The sequence below is a fragment of the Sorex araneus genome, chromosome 2, assembly GCF_027595985.1.
Source record: "Sorex araneus isolate mSorAra2 chromosome 2, mSorAra2.pri, whole genome shotgun sequence".
Taxonomy (NCBI): Eukaryota; Metazoa; Chordata; class Mammalia; order Eulipotyphla; family Soricidae; genus Sorex; species Sorex araneus.
In genome coordinates this window covers 146,480,438-146,499,675 of record NC_073303.1, presented here as the reverse complement: position 1 = coordinate 146,499,675, position 19,238 = coordinate 146,480,438, and the positions used below count along the sequence as shown (strand labels likewise).

Below are 19,238 nucleotides of genomic sequence, written 5' to 3'. Positions count from 1 at the left end.
AACAACAAGTCTCACACTGGTGCCCACTTGGACAAATCGATGAACAACAGGATGACAGTGCTACAGTGCTACATAACATATATATTTATATAAAATCCATGTTGATACCTATTGATTTTTATATCTGTTTGTAGTTATACTAAATTTAAATTGATACCAGTATTTCTGATTTTAATCTAGCATTACAAGATGTAGTACAGCCTTTTCCATTCTTATTTGTACCCTCTTTTGTTGTTTTAATGAATCGCCATGAGCGTTTGTACCCTTTTTGAAATGAGAAACTTGGTTCCTATTATCTACAACAATTTTCACAGATTTCCCAATTCTAATATCCATGTAAAGCGATACTAAACTAACTCAGGGGCAGGAGCAATGGTATAGTGGGTTAGGCATTACCTCAGGTTCAATTTCTGGCAGCCTACATGGTTCCCCAAGCCCACCAGGATAGATCCCTGAGCTAAGAAGCAGGAGTAAGACCTGAGCACCACCGGGTGTGGCAAAAGAAAAAAGAAACAATTAAATAAGCAAATTAGCTAACTCATACCCCAACAGAAGATTCTTTTAAAGATTGTAACCAAATATGTTCAAGGTCCTATACAGCAGGGGTCAATTTTTTTCCTCCTATCCCAGGGTCTAAGGCAATGTGTGTACCGTGTGTCACACAAGTGTTTGCTGTGTGAACAATGGTCTCTATAGCTAATAGACTAAACCTATAAAAATGTACAATAGTTTTGTTGCCAATAAACTTTCTATAAGGCATAAGGACTCCAGTGTCAGCTAACTCAAAGTTCACCTTGTGGCCCTATGTTCACCCATGATGTAAGACAATCTTCCAGTCGCGCCCTCTTTTGTCACTGTACCTTTGAAAGGCATATGAATGCTGCACATCTGGCAGAGACCATGCTAGCTGCACAGTAGTTTGAACGACAAACTCACCAAGAGCAATGGGTCTGAAGCCTGAGTAATCAGAATCACTAGATTCATCTGTAGAGATTTTAGGTTCAGTGGACCTGGATATATAGCTGTCAATAGACATCTGAGTCTGTTTTATTTATTTATTTATTTATTTTTGGCTTTTTAATGTCACACCCGATGATGCTCAGGGGTTACTCCTAGCACTGCACTTAGGAATCACTCTTGGTGGATGCTTGGCATATCGTAGGCCTAATGGTTAATTTTACATCCAGGACCAAAGGATGGGCTTAAGGATGCCCAGAGAGCAGGAAACTTTATTTCTGCGCATGTCTGTGATAGTGTTTCAGGAAGAGATCAGCATTTGAACAGGCAGAGTAAGTTAAGAATCACTATCACCAATGCAAGTGGGCAACATGCGATTTGTTGAGAACCTAAATTGAGCAGAAGAGGAAGGGCCAGAGAGAAAGCTCACAGGGTCGGAACTCATGCTCTGTGAACAGAAGCCCTAGTTTGATCTTCAGTACTGCCTGATTCCCAGGACCACAGCCCTGCCTCCATACCCCCTACCCGCAAACAAGGAGAAGATTGAACTGACTCTTTGCTTAACCTGTGACATCCATCTTTCCCCGCCCTAGACACTGGTGTCTTGCTAAAGATCCCCAAACCTTCTTCAGACTCAGAGTAAATAAGCCCTTGTCTTCCCAGGTTGCCTTTGGGTTTGGACGGAAATTGTATCACCATTTTTCTGGGCCTCTAATTTACAGACAACATATTATATGACTTATTAGCCTCCATGATCACATGAAAGAATCCCTCACAATAAATCTACCTCTCTGTATTTTTGTGTCTATTTTTTTAAGTAAAATAGTTTTATTTAGGAAATATGAGAGATGGAGAGAGAGGAGGGAACCATAAGGTTCCAAAGGAATTACATACCCCAATTAGGGCTTCAGGTGGTTCCAGAACTGGAATATACCCCTTCCTGTATACCTGTAGCACTGTATCACTGTCATCCCATTGTTCATCGATTTGCTTGAGCAGGCACCAGTAACATCTCCATTGTGAGACTTGTTGTTACTGTTTTTGACATATCGAATACGCCATGGGGAGCTTGCCAGGCTCTGCCATGCGGGCCGGATACTCTCGGTAGCTTGCTGGGCTCTCCCAGAGGGATGGAGGAATCAAACCGGGATCGGCTGTGTTATTTTTTTCTCTAGAGAACCCTGACTAATATAGTAACCAATGCATATACCGATGGAAAAATGAATGATGGGATAGTGTGAGAACTGTTTAGATCCCCTAAAGGGATTCCGAGGCAGATCCACCAAAAACACTAACAGAAATCCTCTTTAGCCCACAAAGCCTTCATTGACAAATGGGTGATATAATGGAATGGGAATCATTTTTTATATCAGACCTAGGGTCAAATCTCAAAGGTGACATTTACTAGCTAGCTGGTTGCTTCCAGGATACAAAGATTTTCCCGTATTAAACACAGTGTGCTTGGCTTTTCAGTCACCCTGTTTCTTCCTTAATATTACTGTGAGGCATGTCACCTTTTATTGACAAGTCTTTCCTAACCCCATGGCAGGATGACTTTAGATTGTGCCCAAAGAAACTTTCTGTGCGGTCAGGGGCTATTTTTCGCAATTTTCCCCGATCAAAGGTCTTTCCTCTGTTATCCTTCTCCTTTTTGAAGGATTTGAGAGTGCTGATCTCCTGCTTTTCCTGTAGTGATTCCTTCCAGGTTGGCGTCCTTTTGGCGGTTATGCAACATCTTTCTCTAATAGGAATCCTTGTCTTTCACTGTGAATCTCAAGGCTGGAGGTTCTCCTTTTTCTATTTGCTTTTTCTCTACAAAGTTTCAAATTGTTTCAGTATAAAAGCCCATTCCTCTGTAATAAAGCTACTTTCAACTCTTACCTAACTCCCAATCTTAGATAGGCAAGCGCTCTACAAAACATTTCACTTCAAATCTAATTAACAAGACCATTTGCAACATGAGGTATTGCCTAAATTCTTGAGAGATCTGTTTCCCAATTTCTTCATTTTATCAATGACAGTAAAACTTTAACCAACTTTAGACCCAAAAATAATCTTCAAAACCTCTCATTAAATCCCACCAATTCTTTCCGCACTGCATCCCTTCCTGTTTGCTATGGCCACATTCATACATATCAGGCCTTTAATAATTTCCTTTGCCCCAAGCTTTCCCTTTTCGTCAGTTTGTTTGAATGTTCCTAATCCTGCCAATTCATGATTTCAACATCTGCCTCTCCTGCACTAGAATCTGAACTATTATTTTTCACTACTTACCTTACCAAAGCCAAACTGCTGGGCCCTTGCTCTCAGTCTTCTACCTAACACTCCCTAGGAGGTCAGCTCATCCACCTCACCTAGTCCAATGCACGAGGCATCACAGGGTGATCTAGCTCATTTCGTTAGCTGTGCTTCTCTGCTCTCCAATTCAGATCTTTCCCTTTGCTCCAATTCTTTTCTGTGGTCCTCATTAGCTAGCAGAATTTTTTTTCCACTAAATCTATGCTTTTTCCCCACTAAAATGCTCTTTCCATTTTTCTCTGCTTACCCATAGCACAGGAGGTAGGGCATTAGCCTTGCACGCGGCCAACCCAGGCTCGATTCCTCCATCCCTCTCCGAGAGCCCAGCAAGCTACCGAGAGTATCCCGCCCGCATGACAGAGCCTGGCAAGCTACCCGTGGTATATCTGATATGTCAAAAACAGTAACAACAAGTCTCACAATGGAGACATTACTGGTTTCCACTCGAGCAAATCGATGAACAATGGGATGACAGTGCTACAGTGCTATCCAAATCCTATAAACTTTTAAAAGTCCAGCGCAAGTCTGTCCTCTTTCAAGCCTTCCCGGAAACTTCCAACTTAACTAAGCCCTTTCTATGTTTATTCTGAATTTCATCATTCCCACTTCTTCAAAATTTTGCTCCAAAGCATCTTTTATTTTATATGTTATTCAGCTCTCCTTCCCCAGTCGTGCTTTTCCATTAAAATATATCCTTACTAATTTTTTCCCATTGAAAGGACAAAACAAAATTTTCCAGCTCTGCATCTTCTTTCTCACAACCATCAAGCTTTGTAAATCAGCAGTTTTTACTCACAGTTCTTTCTTCATCATTCCCCATTCACTCTTCAGCTTACTGTCACTAGGTTTTTACTGGTGAAACTCCTATGTCAATCCCACCAAAAGTATTTCTGCATTGTCAAATCCAATGAACTCGACAGAAAAAATACCTGTTACTTTTGGCCTTCTGGTAACAATACCTCAGATCTTCGTGGGAGCATCTCTGACTCATTTCTGCAGTTAGACATAAGCTCACCTCATGAGGTAGTCACAGAGCTGGGCGACAAGACTGCAGCAAGGAGAGAAGCTGGCTACAGCCAAGTCAGCCCAGGGCTCACGTGACCTGCGACACAGCTGCTTTCTGGCCTTCCCAACATTCCATTATTCTGCCTTCCTGCACTCTTCACCCAGTATTTACTCCTAAACCCCCTTTTTCTGCTTATGTTAGCAAGCAATTTTTGTTACTCGCAGTCAAAGAAAAACTGATGTTAGTGGAGCAGTGTAAGTAGCTGTACCTCTCAAAGTTAAACCAGAAAGTTCTTCCCCCGTCCCTTCATTATGGCTTTTTTTTTTTACTCTTTTACTGAATCACTGATAGACCCTTACAAAGCTGTTCATGATTAGATTTCAGTCATATGGTGTTCCAACACCCATCCCTCCACCTGTCCCGTCCCCCCCCGGCCCCCACCCCCAACCTGCCTCTATGGTGGGCGCTTTTCTTCTCTCTCTGGTATAAATACACACACACACACACACACACACACACACACACACAACTAATATCCATGGCCAGGGAAAACAGGAGCTAGGAGGACTGGCCAATGGTTGGAATCAACCACACGTGTGTGGAGGGCAGAGGGTAGGAAAGATAAAGAAGAGACCAGTGTGACAATAATAGCTGGGGAGGGGGGCTGGAGCGATAGCACATCGGGTAGGGTGTTTGCCTTGCACGCGGCTGACCCGGGTTCAAATCCCAGCATCCCATATGGTCCCCTGAGCACGGCCAGGGGTAATTCCTGAGTGCAGAGCCAGGAGTAAGCCCTGTGCATCGCCAGGTGTGACCCAAAAAGCAAAAAAAAAAAAAAAAAAAAAAAAATAGCTGGGGAGGATCATGCTGGACAAGATCTGAGTGTTACAAGTAGGTAAAGAGATATTCTTTTTTTTTTTTTTTTGCATTTTGGGTAACACCCAGCATTTCTCAAGAGTTTCTCGTGGCTCTGCACTCAGAAATTACTCCTGGGGATGGTTGGGGGAGCATATATATAGAATGCCAGGGATTGAATCTGGGTCTGCCGTGTGCAAGGCAAACGCCCTACCCACTGTACTATTGCTCCGGCCCCAAGGGATATTCCTGATAACCTTTCGGTATCAGTACTGCAATTCACTGTGGCTTTTAATGTTGAAGAAACTAGAGCAGCTTATACGTTGGCCGGGAGGCCAAATGATAGCTCCATTAACTGGGAGGTGAAGCTATCGTAGGCTCCTCATGTAGTCAGGCAAAAGACAATAAAGAAAGAAGTTACAGGAAGCAGTTGGGAATTGGAACGATTCCTGAAATACCTTGTCAGCAGAGAAGATTGCTGCTAAGCAAACTGCCAGGGCTCAGGCCACTGAAGAATGAATTATTTGCAAACCACATGTGTCTTGCTCCAAAGTCCATGTTTTTAGCATATTACTTTCTATTGATCGATCTACTTGCAGCCCCTTAGTTAAAATCCTTTCTCAGAAAAAGAGAGAGAGAAAGAAGAAAAGTGCCTGTCATAGAGGTAGGGTGGTGGGAGGGGGGGGTGAACGGGCTGGAGGGAAACTGGGGATATTGGTGGTGGGAAATATACACTGGTAAAGAGACAGGTGATACAACATTGTATGAGTGAAACTAAATTATGAGCAACTCTGCAACTGTGTATCTCATGGTGATTCAATAAAAACAAATAAATCTCATTTCCATGCTTATTATGTGGGATGTTCATGACAACCTTCTAACTGAAAACTAATTGTCCCTTTAGAATTTTATTCTGATGTCTAGAGTTTGGGTGAAAAAATCTTGAAACAGCACTGTACAATATCTCAACATGAAATATAATCAGAGTGCTTGTTGACTTTTCTCACTAGACCGCAAGCTTTTATTTTATTAGTGTGGGGGGCAGGTGGTGGGGACAGATACCTGGCAGTACTCAGTGGTCACTCCTGGTGGTATCTGAGGAACTATATGCAATGGGGGTTGGCTGTGTGCAAGACAAACACATTTGGGGGGAGCTACACCAGGCAGTGCTCAGAGCTTACTCTTGACTCTGTGCTCAAGGATCACATGTGGTGGGCCTCAGAGGACCACATGTGGTGCTGGGGATTGAACCAGGGTTGCCCATACGCAAGGCAAATGTTTCCTTGCTATACTACCTTTCTGGTCCAAGGCATGTGACTTAATCTCTGTACCATCTCTCTGGTAAGCTTTAACTTTGGGTTTTTCTAGGGGGTATGTGCGGGATACACCCAGTGGTGCTCAGGGCTCACTCCTGTTTCTGTGCTCTGGGATCACTCCTGGGAGGGCTTGGGGGACCATATGATGTGCCATGCATTGAACCCAGCTGGCTGTGAAGTGAGCGCCCTACTCACTGCACTATCACTCTGGAACCTAGACTATAAGCTTTTAATGGTAGAAAATACATCTTCCATATCTGTAACCTCAACAACTAACAATAACCTCTACTATAGGCTGGAGTGATAGCACAGCGGGTAGGGCATTTGACTTGCACACAACCAACCCAGGTTCGATTCCTCCATCCCTCTCAGAGAGCCTGGCAAGCTACCGAGAGTAAACCGTCCACACAGCAGAGCCTGGCAAGCTCACCATGGCATATTTGATATGCCAAAAACAGTAACAAGTCTCACAATGGAGACATTACTGGTGCCCGCTCGAGCAAATCGATGAACAACGGGATGATAATGCTACAGTGCAACCTCTACTAAAAGAATAATAAATATCTACCAAAAACTTATCAAGTCTTTCTTAATTTTCCATGAAATTTAATCATAGATCTGGGGTTATAGATATATTAGCATTTAATGAACTCTGTTCTTCTTCAGTCTTCCCAATAAACTAAAAACTTCCTAAAAGCTGAATCTACACGATTTACTTCAGTATTCTTAGCACCTAAGAGTGCTGGGCACATGATAAGCACTCAATAAATACTTGATGAACTGAATTAAAACACAGTATTAGCACATTAATAGAAGCAACTTATCATGGCCTACCAATCTAATTAAAAGATCTGGCCTTCTTAAGTACGGCAATTGCACCCATAAGGAAAATTTAATGAGAAGAAGAAAAATTATTCAATCGGACAGCTAATAGTCTTTTTCTTAGCAAGAGTTCCAGACATACTTTACAAATAATAAGAGTCAACCTCTAGACTGCACTCATTTGTGGAGTGTAGAGTAGCATCACATGAGGATGACACCCAAGGACAGTAGATACAAGGGCCAGGGGGATTGCCCCATAGCTGAAAGACTGCTTTATGAGCGGAGGGAAGAAGGCAGATGGAATAGAGAAGGGATCACTAAGAAAATGATAGCTGGAGGAACCAGTTGGGATGGGAGATGCATGCCAGAAGTAGATAATGGACCAAACATGATGACCTTTCAGTGTCTGTGTTGCAAGCTATAATGCCCAAAAGTAGAGAGAGAATATGGGGAATATTGTCTGCCATGGAGGCAGGGAAAGGGTGGGAAAGGGAGGGTATACCCGGGATACTGGTGGTGGGAATGTGCACTGGTGGAGGGAGGGGGTTTGATCATTGTGAGATTGTAACCCAAACATGAAAGCTTGTAACTATCTCACGGTGATTCAATTAATTAATGCCAAATCAAACTATGCTAAAGATGTTTAGTTGATCCGGGCACAATGCAGGGATTGGGGGGCAAATCCCATGCATTAAAAAATCTACCTGTAACTTCTGACCACCAAATCTAGTAGTACTAGTAGCCTACTCTTGACTGGAAGCCTGACTGATCATTTAACACATACTATGAATGTTATGTGTACTATATACTTTCATAATAAAGCTAAAGAAATTACTACAAAATCTTTAAAGGGGCTGGAATAATAGTAGCAGGTAAGGCTCTGTACTTAGCATACAGTTGGCCAAGGTTTGATCTCCAGCACCACATATGGTCCTAAGTCCTGACAGTTGTGATCCCAGAATACAAAGCCAGGAGCAAGTCCTGAGCACAGCCATGTGTGGTCTCCACCTGCCCCCGCCCCCCGTCCAACTCACCTCCTAAAAATTATAAGAACCAGAGAGATAGCACAAAAGGTGAGTACATGCTTTTTGCATGTAGGCAACCCAGATTCAATCCCAGGTATTGCAAGATCCACTGAGCACCAGTAAGAATGACCCGCAAGAACTGAGCTGGAAGTAGCTCAGTAATACTACCAGGTGTGCCAAATCATGCCCCTTTTCCAAATAAAACTTTAAGTGAATCATCAAAGGTCTTCACCCTCACCATCTTCATGATAAGTTTATCATGATAAACTATGGAGGAGGGGGCTGGAGCTACAGCACATCAGGTAGGGCGTTTGCTTTGCACACGGCCAACCCATGTTCGATTCCCAGCATCCCATATGGTCCTCCGAGCACTGCCAGGAGTAATTCCTGAGTGAAGAGCCAGGAGTAACCCCTGTGCATTGCCAGGTGTGACAAGAAAAAAAAAAAAGCTAAAGTAAGAAGGAGGTGAAGGAGGGGAATTGGAAAAAACCCGCATATAATTAGACTTATGCAGTTCAATATTGTTCATAATACAGTTATATATGGTAAACGGTTACCTTTAATAATATAGAACACAGCAATCATTTACTCATTCGACCGACAGTTACTAATTCCCTACTAATGAAAAAACACTCTGTTCAGTGGTAGAAATACAAAGACGGAGACTCCAAAATAAATCTCAGAAGAGAGTAATACAAGTGACATACCACAGAGATTGCCTCCAGACCCTGTACCAGGCTGTCTTATCAGGGGCAACCCAGAGAGGGACAGGTGAGTTCTCCTCCCCACCCCAACAGAGCCCCAGCAGCCAAAAACCTCCTGAACTCAATCACCACCATGCTCACAGCCAATCTGCACAGGCTCTGACGAGCCTCATTCATGAGTGAATCTACTGAAAAACCCAGGTATAAGGAACCTGTGACTGAAATCTCCAGGCTTGCTCGGAGTTGGGGATGGGTGACCTCCCCCCACCTCCCTATGCTTCCAGTAGCCTGACAGTCACACCCAAAAACTGCCTCTGGTGCCATATAAGCTCATTAACGGTCATGATCTAGAGACTCACAAATAAATCTCTTGAAAGAGAGCAACACAGAGCAAAACACCACAGAGACACCTCCAGACCCCAAAGTCACATCCATTAAAAAACAAAAACAAAAACATCATATTAACTTCAGCTGTATCACTATATTTAAAATTTTAGAATTCCTGGAGTGACATCTCATACTCTACATCACTGATGTACAGGACAAGGGTTTAATGGCTCCAGGATGAAATACAACAATCTTCACACACTTTTCTCTAAGAATAAATTCTGGAGCATGTTTATCAGATTATTCATAACAAGCAATACAAAATAAACTCTTTAGGTCCTGCTTTGGGGGCAGGCTTTGGGAATCGGGGTGGAAACATTTGAAATATGGTGGTGGGACGGTGTAAAGGTGGTGGGATGGTGTTGGAATATTAAATATAATAAAATATTGGAAAAACTTGGTAAGAATAAATATTAAAAAAATAAATACAAAGATGAAGAGAATATAGTTTCAGTATTGGTAGGGTTCTAGTTTATGCCACCATGCAATGGTATATAAGAAAACAAGGTGAATCATACTTTGGAAGGTGTTCAACACAAATGATCTGAAGGTAAGGGTCTGGCAAAGGCAGATAAGTATATACATATGACAATGTGACACGTGTTAACACAGAGATAAGTATGAGCTGTTATGGGGCCACAGAAGAGAAAATAACCTATGAACAAAAGAAAATTGGAAAAGATATGAAAGAGACTGTTATCCATACATCAATTCATGTTAAAATGTGAGTAAGAAACTAAGTCCAAACAGCTAGATGGAAATAAACCCTTAAACTAAAGTTTTAAGCAGAGCTGGAATGGTTCCAAAGCAAACCAATCCAACTTAAAGCAAATTAATTAGAGAAGAGTCAAAAAAAAAAATACTCCTTGTCATTAAGTTTGAGAATAAAAAGAAAAACATAGATATAAGTTGTTCAACTACCACATAACATTGTCACTGTCACTGTCACCCCTTTGCTCATCAATTTCCTCAAGCAGGCACCAGTAATGTCTCCATTGTGAGACTCTCGTTACTGTTTTTGGCATATTGAATATGCCACGAGTAGCTTGCCAGGCTCTGCCATGCGGGCAGAGGAATCGAACCCGGGTCGGCTGTGTGCAAGGCAAACACCCTACCATCTGTGCTATCGCTCCCACCCACCACATAACAAAATATTTAAAATAATGTGTGACATTTGAAACATGTTTCTTTAAAATAAATCTTTTAAACAACATGTGACATTAAACTTCAAAAATGACCAGTTGCTAAGAGTTAGAGAGAGCAGTCAGATCAGTCTCCCCAAAAGTTGGAAATACTGCTGGTGGGGTGAGGGATCCTAGGGCAGGAGTGTCTATACATTGAAAAAGACGAATATTGTTAACCACCAAGATCCACACTGCTTACCAGTGAAAACAGGAGGTGTGGAAGCTCACACTGGGAAGCAACTGGAAAAGCTGAACACAGAAGTGAAGGTTTGATTTAGAAGAGCCTAGAACACCAGTCTAACTTGTTTGTTTTGAGGAGGTGGTTTGGGCCCCTCCCGGCAGTCCTCAGTACTTAATGCTAGCACATGAGAGCCCAGGGTCTTATTCTCTGTAGTGTCTAGAAGCCCACAACACTAGTTTGGATATTGCTCTACACTCAGCGCTTCTTACCCTGAACGCTGGACAGGAAGACCCACAAGACAGCGCAAAGGGCAGCCCACGCTAAGCATAAGGGACGCCCAGTTTCAATCCTAGAACTGCATGGACCCCCAAACACTGCTGGCTACAACTCTCCAGCACAGAACTAGAAGTAGCCTGATCAGTGATAAGAGTGAAGCAAAAGGCCCCCAACAACAACACAACAAATAAAGTGAAACAAAAGAACAATCCTGATTGAGGAACACATGTTGGGGGGGTATAAAAAGGCAAGGCGTGACAAAGGTGATTAAGAAACCAGTTTGAGGGACAGGAACCATAGCACAGATGGTGGGTCACTTGGCTTGCACACACCCAGCCAGGGTCCCCAAGGCCCATCAGGAATGATCCCTGAGCTATGAGTGGAGAGCAAGTCCTACACAGGTTGGTATGGCCACAAATACAAACAAACAAACAAACAAAAGCAAAAAGTTTGCTCTAGGGCTGGAGCGATAGCACAGTGGGTAGGGCATTTGCCTTGCATGCTGCCGACCTGGGCTGATTCCCAGCATCCCATAGGGTCTCCCAAGCACTGCCAGAGGTAATTTCTGAGTGCAGAGCCAGGAGTAACCCCCGAGCATCTCCGGGAGCAGTCAGATGACCCCCCCAAAAAAAATTCCTGTTTATAAGCAATTAATTTTGAGTTGCTGGTTACTGCTGATAATGCTAAGCTCTGAAGAGCGCCTCAATTTCCCTTACATGACCAGCCCACCAACTCCATAGTCTGCGACTTCAGAATTTCATTTCCAAAACGTCTCACAAACAACTAACCTAGAAAGTAATTATTTCCCTTCTACTTTTCCCTTAGATGCCTGCAATAAAATCCTTTTATACTAAGGCATGTCTGAGGTTGCATCATTGTCTAGATTTTACAAATTTTGAGGGGGGGGCAAGGGGAGGCACACCCAGATATGCTCTGGGCTTACTTCTGGCTCTGCACTCAGGAATCACTACTGGCTGTGCTCGAAGGGAACAGGGTGCTAGGGACTGAACCCAGGGTTGCTATGTGCAAGGCAAACGCCTTAACCGCTGGACTATCTCTCCAGGCCCCCAAACTTCCCCTCTAAACAGAATCTAATACTACATGTACATAAGTTATATTGCTCTGATCTGAGAAGATGAGGTTGGATATCATTCTTGTACCTGAAGACGTTGTACCATTCCGAGGATCATTGGGGGTATTTTGTAACAAACGCCTTCAAAGCACTTCACAAAGGAAAACAAAATATCCCATACAACTAGGTATTAAACAGTAGCCTGCATGAGAGCAAAGCAACATCACCGTGGTGTAATTCTGACAGCCTGTTGATCCTTCCACAAGCAGGTTAAAGTGTGTTGGCTTGCTGTTTTTAATAAAAAGCAAATGTTCAAATATGCCTAAGGATCCATGTCACTCACGGGTGTGTGTTCAAGAAATCTGTCCTTAATAGGTAAGCAATTGCCTTCTTGAAAGCAAACTTAAGTCAGTCCCGCAGTCTTGGCTGATTAGCTTCCAAAGCCTACTAAACAGGGGGATGGGGGTGGGGGGAAGGTCTGGAGAACAAAAGTTGAGAACTGATGCCTCGTTTCTGCAGGTTTATGAGGTCTCTCATTTACCGAGGGTAATCCTGGGGTGCGGGGAGGAGGAAGCAGCCGCACAGTCAGAAAGGTAAAATAACGAACAAGGTCAAGATCCCCCCCCCCCCCCCCCCGTCCCCGCAAGAAAGAACAGAGGTAACTTTCGGGACTTCACTGACCACTCTTGTAGCCCTCCTATTCAGAAGAGGGGGGGAAATAAAGAAAAGGCTTAACCCAACCCAACAGCCCCCAGTCGAAACTCTGCGACCAAAGGGTGAGAGTTTGCAAAGCCAACGGGGTCCCGAGGCAATTGAGGATGCGAGCAAGTGACGGAGGAGGAGACAGGAAAAGGTGCAGCAGGCGGGGAGCTGGCATCCGGTCAGCACCTGGCTGCCCCGTCCTTGACGCGCCCCAGGCGGCGTGGAACCGCTCCCGCCGCGCGCGCACCTGGGGGCCGGGCAGAGCGCGAGCCCCCCGCAAGGCTCGGACCCCGGGGGTGGCCCCCGGGGGTGGGAGCGGGGGTCCCCGGAGGCCCGGGGGAAGGAGGCTGCGCACCCCGCCGGGCTCAGCCCGGGAACGACCCCCGGGAGCAGGAGACGCGCCGCGCGCAGCCGCGGGGAGAAGGGACGGGGTGGGTGGAGCGGAGCCCGGAGCCGCCCCCCGGAGCCGCCCCCGCAGCCCCGGCCCCCGCCCCCAGCCCCGGCTGTCAGCGGCCCCCCTCCCGCACTCACTCACCCGCGGGCTGCGCGGTCTCGGCCGCGGCGGCGGCGGCGGCGGCGACCCCCGCCGGGGTCATGATCCCCCCGCCCCAGGCGGCTGCAGCAGGGGTGTCCGACCCCCAGAGGGGACCGCTCCGCCCGCGGCCCGCCGCCCGCCGCTCTGGGGCTGGGGGAGCGCGGGCCCGGGCCCTCCTCTCCCCCCGCCCCGGCCGCCTCTCGGCGCGGCCACCGCCGCCGCTGCGAGCCCGAGCCCTCGAGGCCGGAGACCCGGCGGCGGCAGCGCGGCCTCAACTTTCCCAGCCCCCCTCCCCCCGCCCCTCCCCGCCCCTCCCGCGGTCGCCGCTAGGCTCGCGGACAGCCTACCCCGGCTGCCGGGCGCGCCCGCCCCCGCCCCCGCGCCCGCCAATCCGATCCCGGGGAGGGTGCCGTCACGACCAATCAGAGCCCCAAATGGCCTGAGCGCTATGCCGGAGGGCGGGAGGAGGCGGAGGGAAAAGCCTGGCTGGGAACAGGACTTGAGGCGGCCCAATGAGGAGGGCCACGGGGCGGAGGTGTGCAAGTTGGGTTGAAGGAACAGGAAATATTCTGCAAGGTAAAATGATGGGCAGGAAGGACAGCCAGTAACCGAATGAGAACGAGGTGGTTCAGGCGCCTTAAAGGGGACGCCTGGAAAGAACATAAGAATAGGCGCTGTTTTAAGAAACTTCTTTGTATCCCATTCTCTGTTCTGTTTTCCGTGTCTTCCAGTGGAGTTTGGAAGTGGGAAACTGACATGCTTTGAAGAAGGCTCAGCGAACCTAAAAGGACGGGAAGGAAGGATGATTCCTCTCAGAATGATGAGGCTGCGAAGAAAGGAGAGAATTCCGGCGTCTCTGAAGGCCCTTTAACTGGAAGATTATTGTCGTCCCGAACCTGCTCATTTCTGGAGGCTGTATTCATCTGTCACTCGTCATTTGCCACAGTGCACAGATCATGCCAATTGAAGCTGGCCGTAATCAGAAATGTAGCGGGGAGAGGCCTGGGGTAGGGGTGCAGGGTTGGGGTGGGGGGCTGTGGAGAAGGTGAAGGGCTCCCAGCTCGGGGAAGAAAGTTTGTATCCTTGCGTGACGGGGTTTTTGGCACCCAAGATTGGATTCTTAGACACCTAGATCTGGAAGATGTAGAGTGAAGGTTACTTAAATCTGAGGATTCCCTAACCACAATACAGGTTTGGCGCTCTGGAACTAAGGTCAGAACTCTGTTTTACTGGTTCCACTTCATTTTCCATCACCCTTACCTTCTTGAACAGGTATCTAGTGGTGCAAGATTCCAAAAGCTTCCACAACAGGTTTGAAGAGGTCCGAGATTTTAGGATGATCAAAGGCTACACTAAGTAATTTCCAGAGGTGTACACAGGACATGGCATAGTGGAAATTACTTGAGCATCTGTACAGAGAAAGCTGACTTTGCATTGAGAGTAATTCTAACGTCAAACAAGAGCATCTAATACTTGCAGCGCAGTTTAAAAGGCACTGTGAGGGGAGACCAGGGATGGTTCAGTGAGAAAAGCATTTGCCTTGCAATCGTGTGATGGAGAATTTGGTGCTGCCCAAATGCACTAAGCTGGGTCTGGGCATTCTGCTGTGTGAGGTTCCCTGGTTAAGCAACGGAGAATGCGGTCTCCAGAGCTGGATGTATGGGAGCATCACAGCTGGCGAGACCTCTGAGGAGGCAAGCAGTGCACCAAAAATGTGACAACATCCATGACCAGAAGTATGATCCCCCAGTGAGCATGTGTGTGAGCACTACAGCTGCCTCCAGCGATTCCTTTGAACACCTCAACAATAATGTGTGGGAGCACCGCTACTAATGAGTGCAACCCTAAGCAAGCACAATTACAAGAACCGAAAGGGGGGTGGGGGTGCTGCTGGAGAGATAGCATAGCGAGGAAGACTGGGATTCAATCTGAGCACCCCATATAGCCCCCAGAGCACTGCCAGGAGTGATCCCTGAGAACAGAGCAAGGAGTTAGCCCTGAACACAGCCTGGTGTGACCCCAAAAGCAAAACAAAAAAAAGTAACTGCAACCGAAGTGTGACATCTCCATACCCCCAGTGAGCAAAACTACCAAGTATGAATATGATCCTGTCATGCAACAGCAAAATGGGGAAAGGAGAATTTAATTTTTTTTTTCTTTTTGGGTCACACCCGGCGATGCACAGAGGTCACTCCTGGCTCATGCACTCAGGAATCTCCTCTGGCGGTGCTCAGGGGACCATATGGGATGCTGGGATTCGAACCAGGGTTGGCCGCGTGGAAGGCAAATGCCCTACCCGCTGTGCTATCGCTCCAGCCCGAGAATTTAATTTTTTAATTGACTAGAATAAAAGGTAGACTAAAACAAGGACCTACGTGTTAAGTTACAATGATACTAGGAAAAAGATTGGATTTTTTGGTTCAGCTTTTGTATTTCTGCATATGAAGTTCTAACTAATCCCTGATGAAAGCACATCCAAAGCAAACTTGGAGATGAGAACAACCCTAGGCTTCAGGGTAATACTAATATCATCCTCATGAAAGTGGGTTAGTATGTCCATCTTTAGGAAATTCCAGTGTAACCAGAACATTCTGATTAGAAAACTATTGTGGAACTGGGGAGATAGCTCAAAGTACTGAAGTACATTCTGTCCATGTGGGAGGTCTGAGTTTGAACCCTGGCACCACATGGTCCCCCAAACACCACCAAGAGCAACACCCAGCTGGGAGTGGCCCAGGCTTAGTTGGATGTGGTCACAAAACCAAAAACCCAAACAACACCATTATAGTTAATGACTTTATCTTGCCACGTATAATTTTTTGGCCACACCTGACAATGCTCAGTCACGGCTGCAACCCTTTGGAATTCCAAGGTTTATGCTATGTTTGGGATCAGACAGGGGCCTTATCCCCTGAACTATCTCTGGAGCCCAGCCTGAATCGTTTTTAAACTAATCACAATAGTATCAGTGTAAAGTAAGTTCACAACTACTTTTAATGGTTCAGATGATAGGTTAGAGTTTCTGTAAACCACCATGAAAAATATATATCAATACCTTTCTGGTTTCTGTTTAATAAAATAAGACTTGCTAGCTTTTTCTTGGTTACTGGCTGTGAAACTTAGCTACACACATGCAAGGCACGCACTCACTCACTCAGCGAAATCCCCGTGCTGTCTGTTGGCTTTTTACTTTTTTATTTAATTCTTATTCCAGATTTAAAACCCAAATCCCAATCCCAAATCTTTTCACTGGCTCTATTACTTCCCTAAATATCAGGAGTTGATATTAAATAACCATGCCAGTCTTATGTCCAGGCTGGCTAGCAAGTAGCTACAATGCCGATGACAAAATACAGTGGCCAACTGAAGCTAGTCTCCCTGCATCTAGGCCAGGACCATTTTTCTTGTGGCCAATTTAATATAATTTAGGGAAGAAGAATAGATTGGGCTACACTGGTAATGCTAATGGACCATGTGGTGCTGGAGATCAAACCCAAATTGGGCTTCTTTATGCAAAGCACGCACACCAGATTGTTGATCTTGCCGACCACTAGTTTACATTTCTGGCCATTGCAAATACATGTGTTAGATTTTTTTTTTTTTTACCAGACAGTTACTTTTCTTTTGCTTGGTACCACTCTGGCTTCTATCCAGAGGAACAGTAACTCATATAGAAAGCTAGTGTCCCCTTTCTCTTTTCCTCCCTTTTATCTCTTATTTCTCCAGTGACCAGGGGCCCCGCCCCAGTTGCTAGGATGGCACTAGGAGCAGTAGCAGGAATCAAACTCAATGTCCTATTGCCCTAATACTTGCCAAGCAGGTGTCCTATCACTGAGCTATCTCCATGTGCCCCTAAGAAAGAAATTATGCCAAACTGTTTTTACAAAGTTATACTATTTTATGGGGGCCTCATTTTATATTTTATATTTCCACCAGTAGTGTGAGAATTGGAATGTTCATAGTTAGGCCATCTGTCAATATGGCCAGTCTTTTTGTCTTAGTTATTCCAAATAACTAATGGTGGTATTTCAGCATGAATTTAATTTATATTTCCCTAATGACTAGAATACTGAGCATCTTTTCAGTTATTAGTCATTTGTATATCTTTCATGGAGTGCTTTTTTAATTTAATTTTTTTAAATTAAATAACCATGTGGAAAGTTAGTTTCCAGGCTTATCTCGGTTATACACTGCTCGAACACCCGTCCCTTCACCAGTGCCCATATTCCACCAACAAAAACCCCAGTATACCTTCCACCCCCCCCACCCCCAAGCCCCGCTTGCATAGTTGATAAATTTCACTTCATTTTCTCTTTACCTTGATTACATTCCATATTTCAACACAATATTCACTATTGTTGTTGGAGTTTCCCTCAAAAAAAAAAAAACAGCCCTGCTGACAAAGAAGCATTTGATAGTTTTCCATTGCTGAGAATGAAGAGATATGAAGGATATGCAGAAATATGAAAGAGATGAAATATGAAAGAAATATAAAATAGATATTAAAGATATGCAGAAAAAAGAGATATGAAAGATATGCGCGATAGCCATGTGGTTTAGGATTTCTGAATTTTAGTACTTTAGTAGTTAAGGCCAGTGAGATTTATGTTAGAAATTGCATCATTTCCCTTCCTGGGGCAGCATGGGGCTCTGGCTTAGTTCACAGTCTCGAGACATTTAAAAGTCCTGTTCATGGAGTGCTTTTATTAGATACTTTCCCATTTAATTTGACTTGTTTTATTGAGTTTTAAGCATTCTTTATATATTTTGAATACATATGCATTATCAGATGTGATACGCTACACACATGTTCTCTCAGTTTCTGGATTGTCTTATCATTTTCTAAACAATTTTTCCTAGAAAGTAGTTATGAATTTTTGTTTCTTTTTTTTTCCCATTGGTTTTTGGACTACACCTGGTAGTACTCAGGGTTTAGTACTCTGTACTGAGGGATCACTCTAGGGGGACTGAGAGGACCCTATCGAGTGTCGGGGATGAAACTTGGGTCAGTCTCAAACACTATCTGTATTTTATCTTTCTTGCCCAGTTGTTAATTTTGAGCCCAGTTATCAATCATTTCTTTTATGGATTGTGCTTATGGAGTCATATCCAATAAATCTTTGACAAACTGAAGGTTACACAGGTTTTTCTTGTTTCATGTTGTTGTATATAGATAGATGCACATTTTAATTTTTTATATATTGTGGAAGTATGCATCAAAGTTCACAGTTTTGCATTGGGAAATCTCTCCAGTACCAGTTGTAAAGATTATCTTTCAAATGAACTGACTAAATACATGTAGCTGTATTTCTGGAATCTATTCTGTTATCTTGCTCTATCAGTAGATGCAGAACCATGTAGTGTAAGGAATCAATCCCAGGCCTTCACATGCAAAGCATGATACTAACCCTTAGAACTATCTCCACAGTTTCTTGTCAGCCCTGATACCAACACCACAGTATTCTGATTACTGAAGATTTTTAAGTCTCTCCTTTTATTTATTATTATTATTATTATTATTATTTTGGCTTTTTGGATCATACCCAGCAATGCTCAGACCATATGGGATGCCTGGGATCGGACCTGGGTTGGTCACGTGTAAGGCAAACGCCCTACCCTCTGTACTATTACTCCGGCCCTGAAGTTTGAAGTCTTAAAGTCAATGACTATAAGTCTAATTATTTTGTTTTGCAAGGACCAGGGGTGGTGAGGGATGGCCAAGTCACATGCAATATTGCTCATGGACTACTTGCAGTTCTGTGCTTGGGGGTCATTCCAGTTGATATTCAAAGTGGTGCTCTGTGCCAGATACTGACCCCTAGGGCCCCTGCTTGCAAAGGATGCACTTGCCTTATTGAGTCATCTCCCCAAACCCACCAATTATTATCTAAAAACTCCTTTACCCTTCTAGATTAGTT

General features: G+C 44.7%; 1 protein-coding gene across 3 annotated transcripts in view; it reads right to left on the bottom strand.

Moving 5' to 3' along the window:
* The window catches only part of USF3 (upstream transcription factor family member 3), a 61,415-nt gene extending 47,833 nt beyond the window's left edge, over positions 1-13,582 (bottom strand). For all 3 annotated transcript variants that reach the window (XM_055126309.1, XM_055126310.1, XM_055126311.1), the window contains exon 1: positions 13,321-13,582. The gene's annotated coding sequence lies outside the window, so the exon portion shown is untranslated. The remainder of the gene's footprint in view (positions 1-13,320) is intronic.
* Between the last annotated feature and the right edge of the window lie 5,656 nt (positions 13,583-19,238).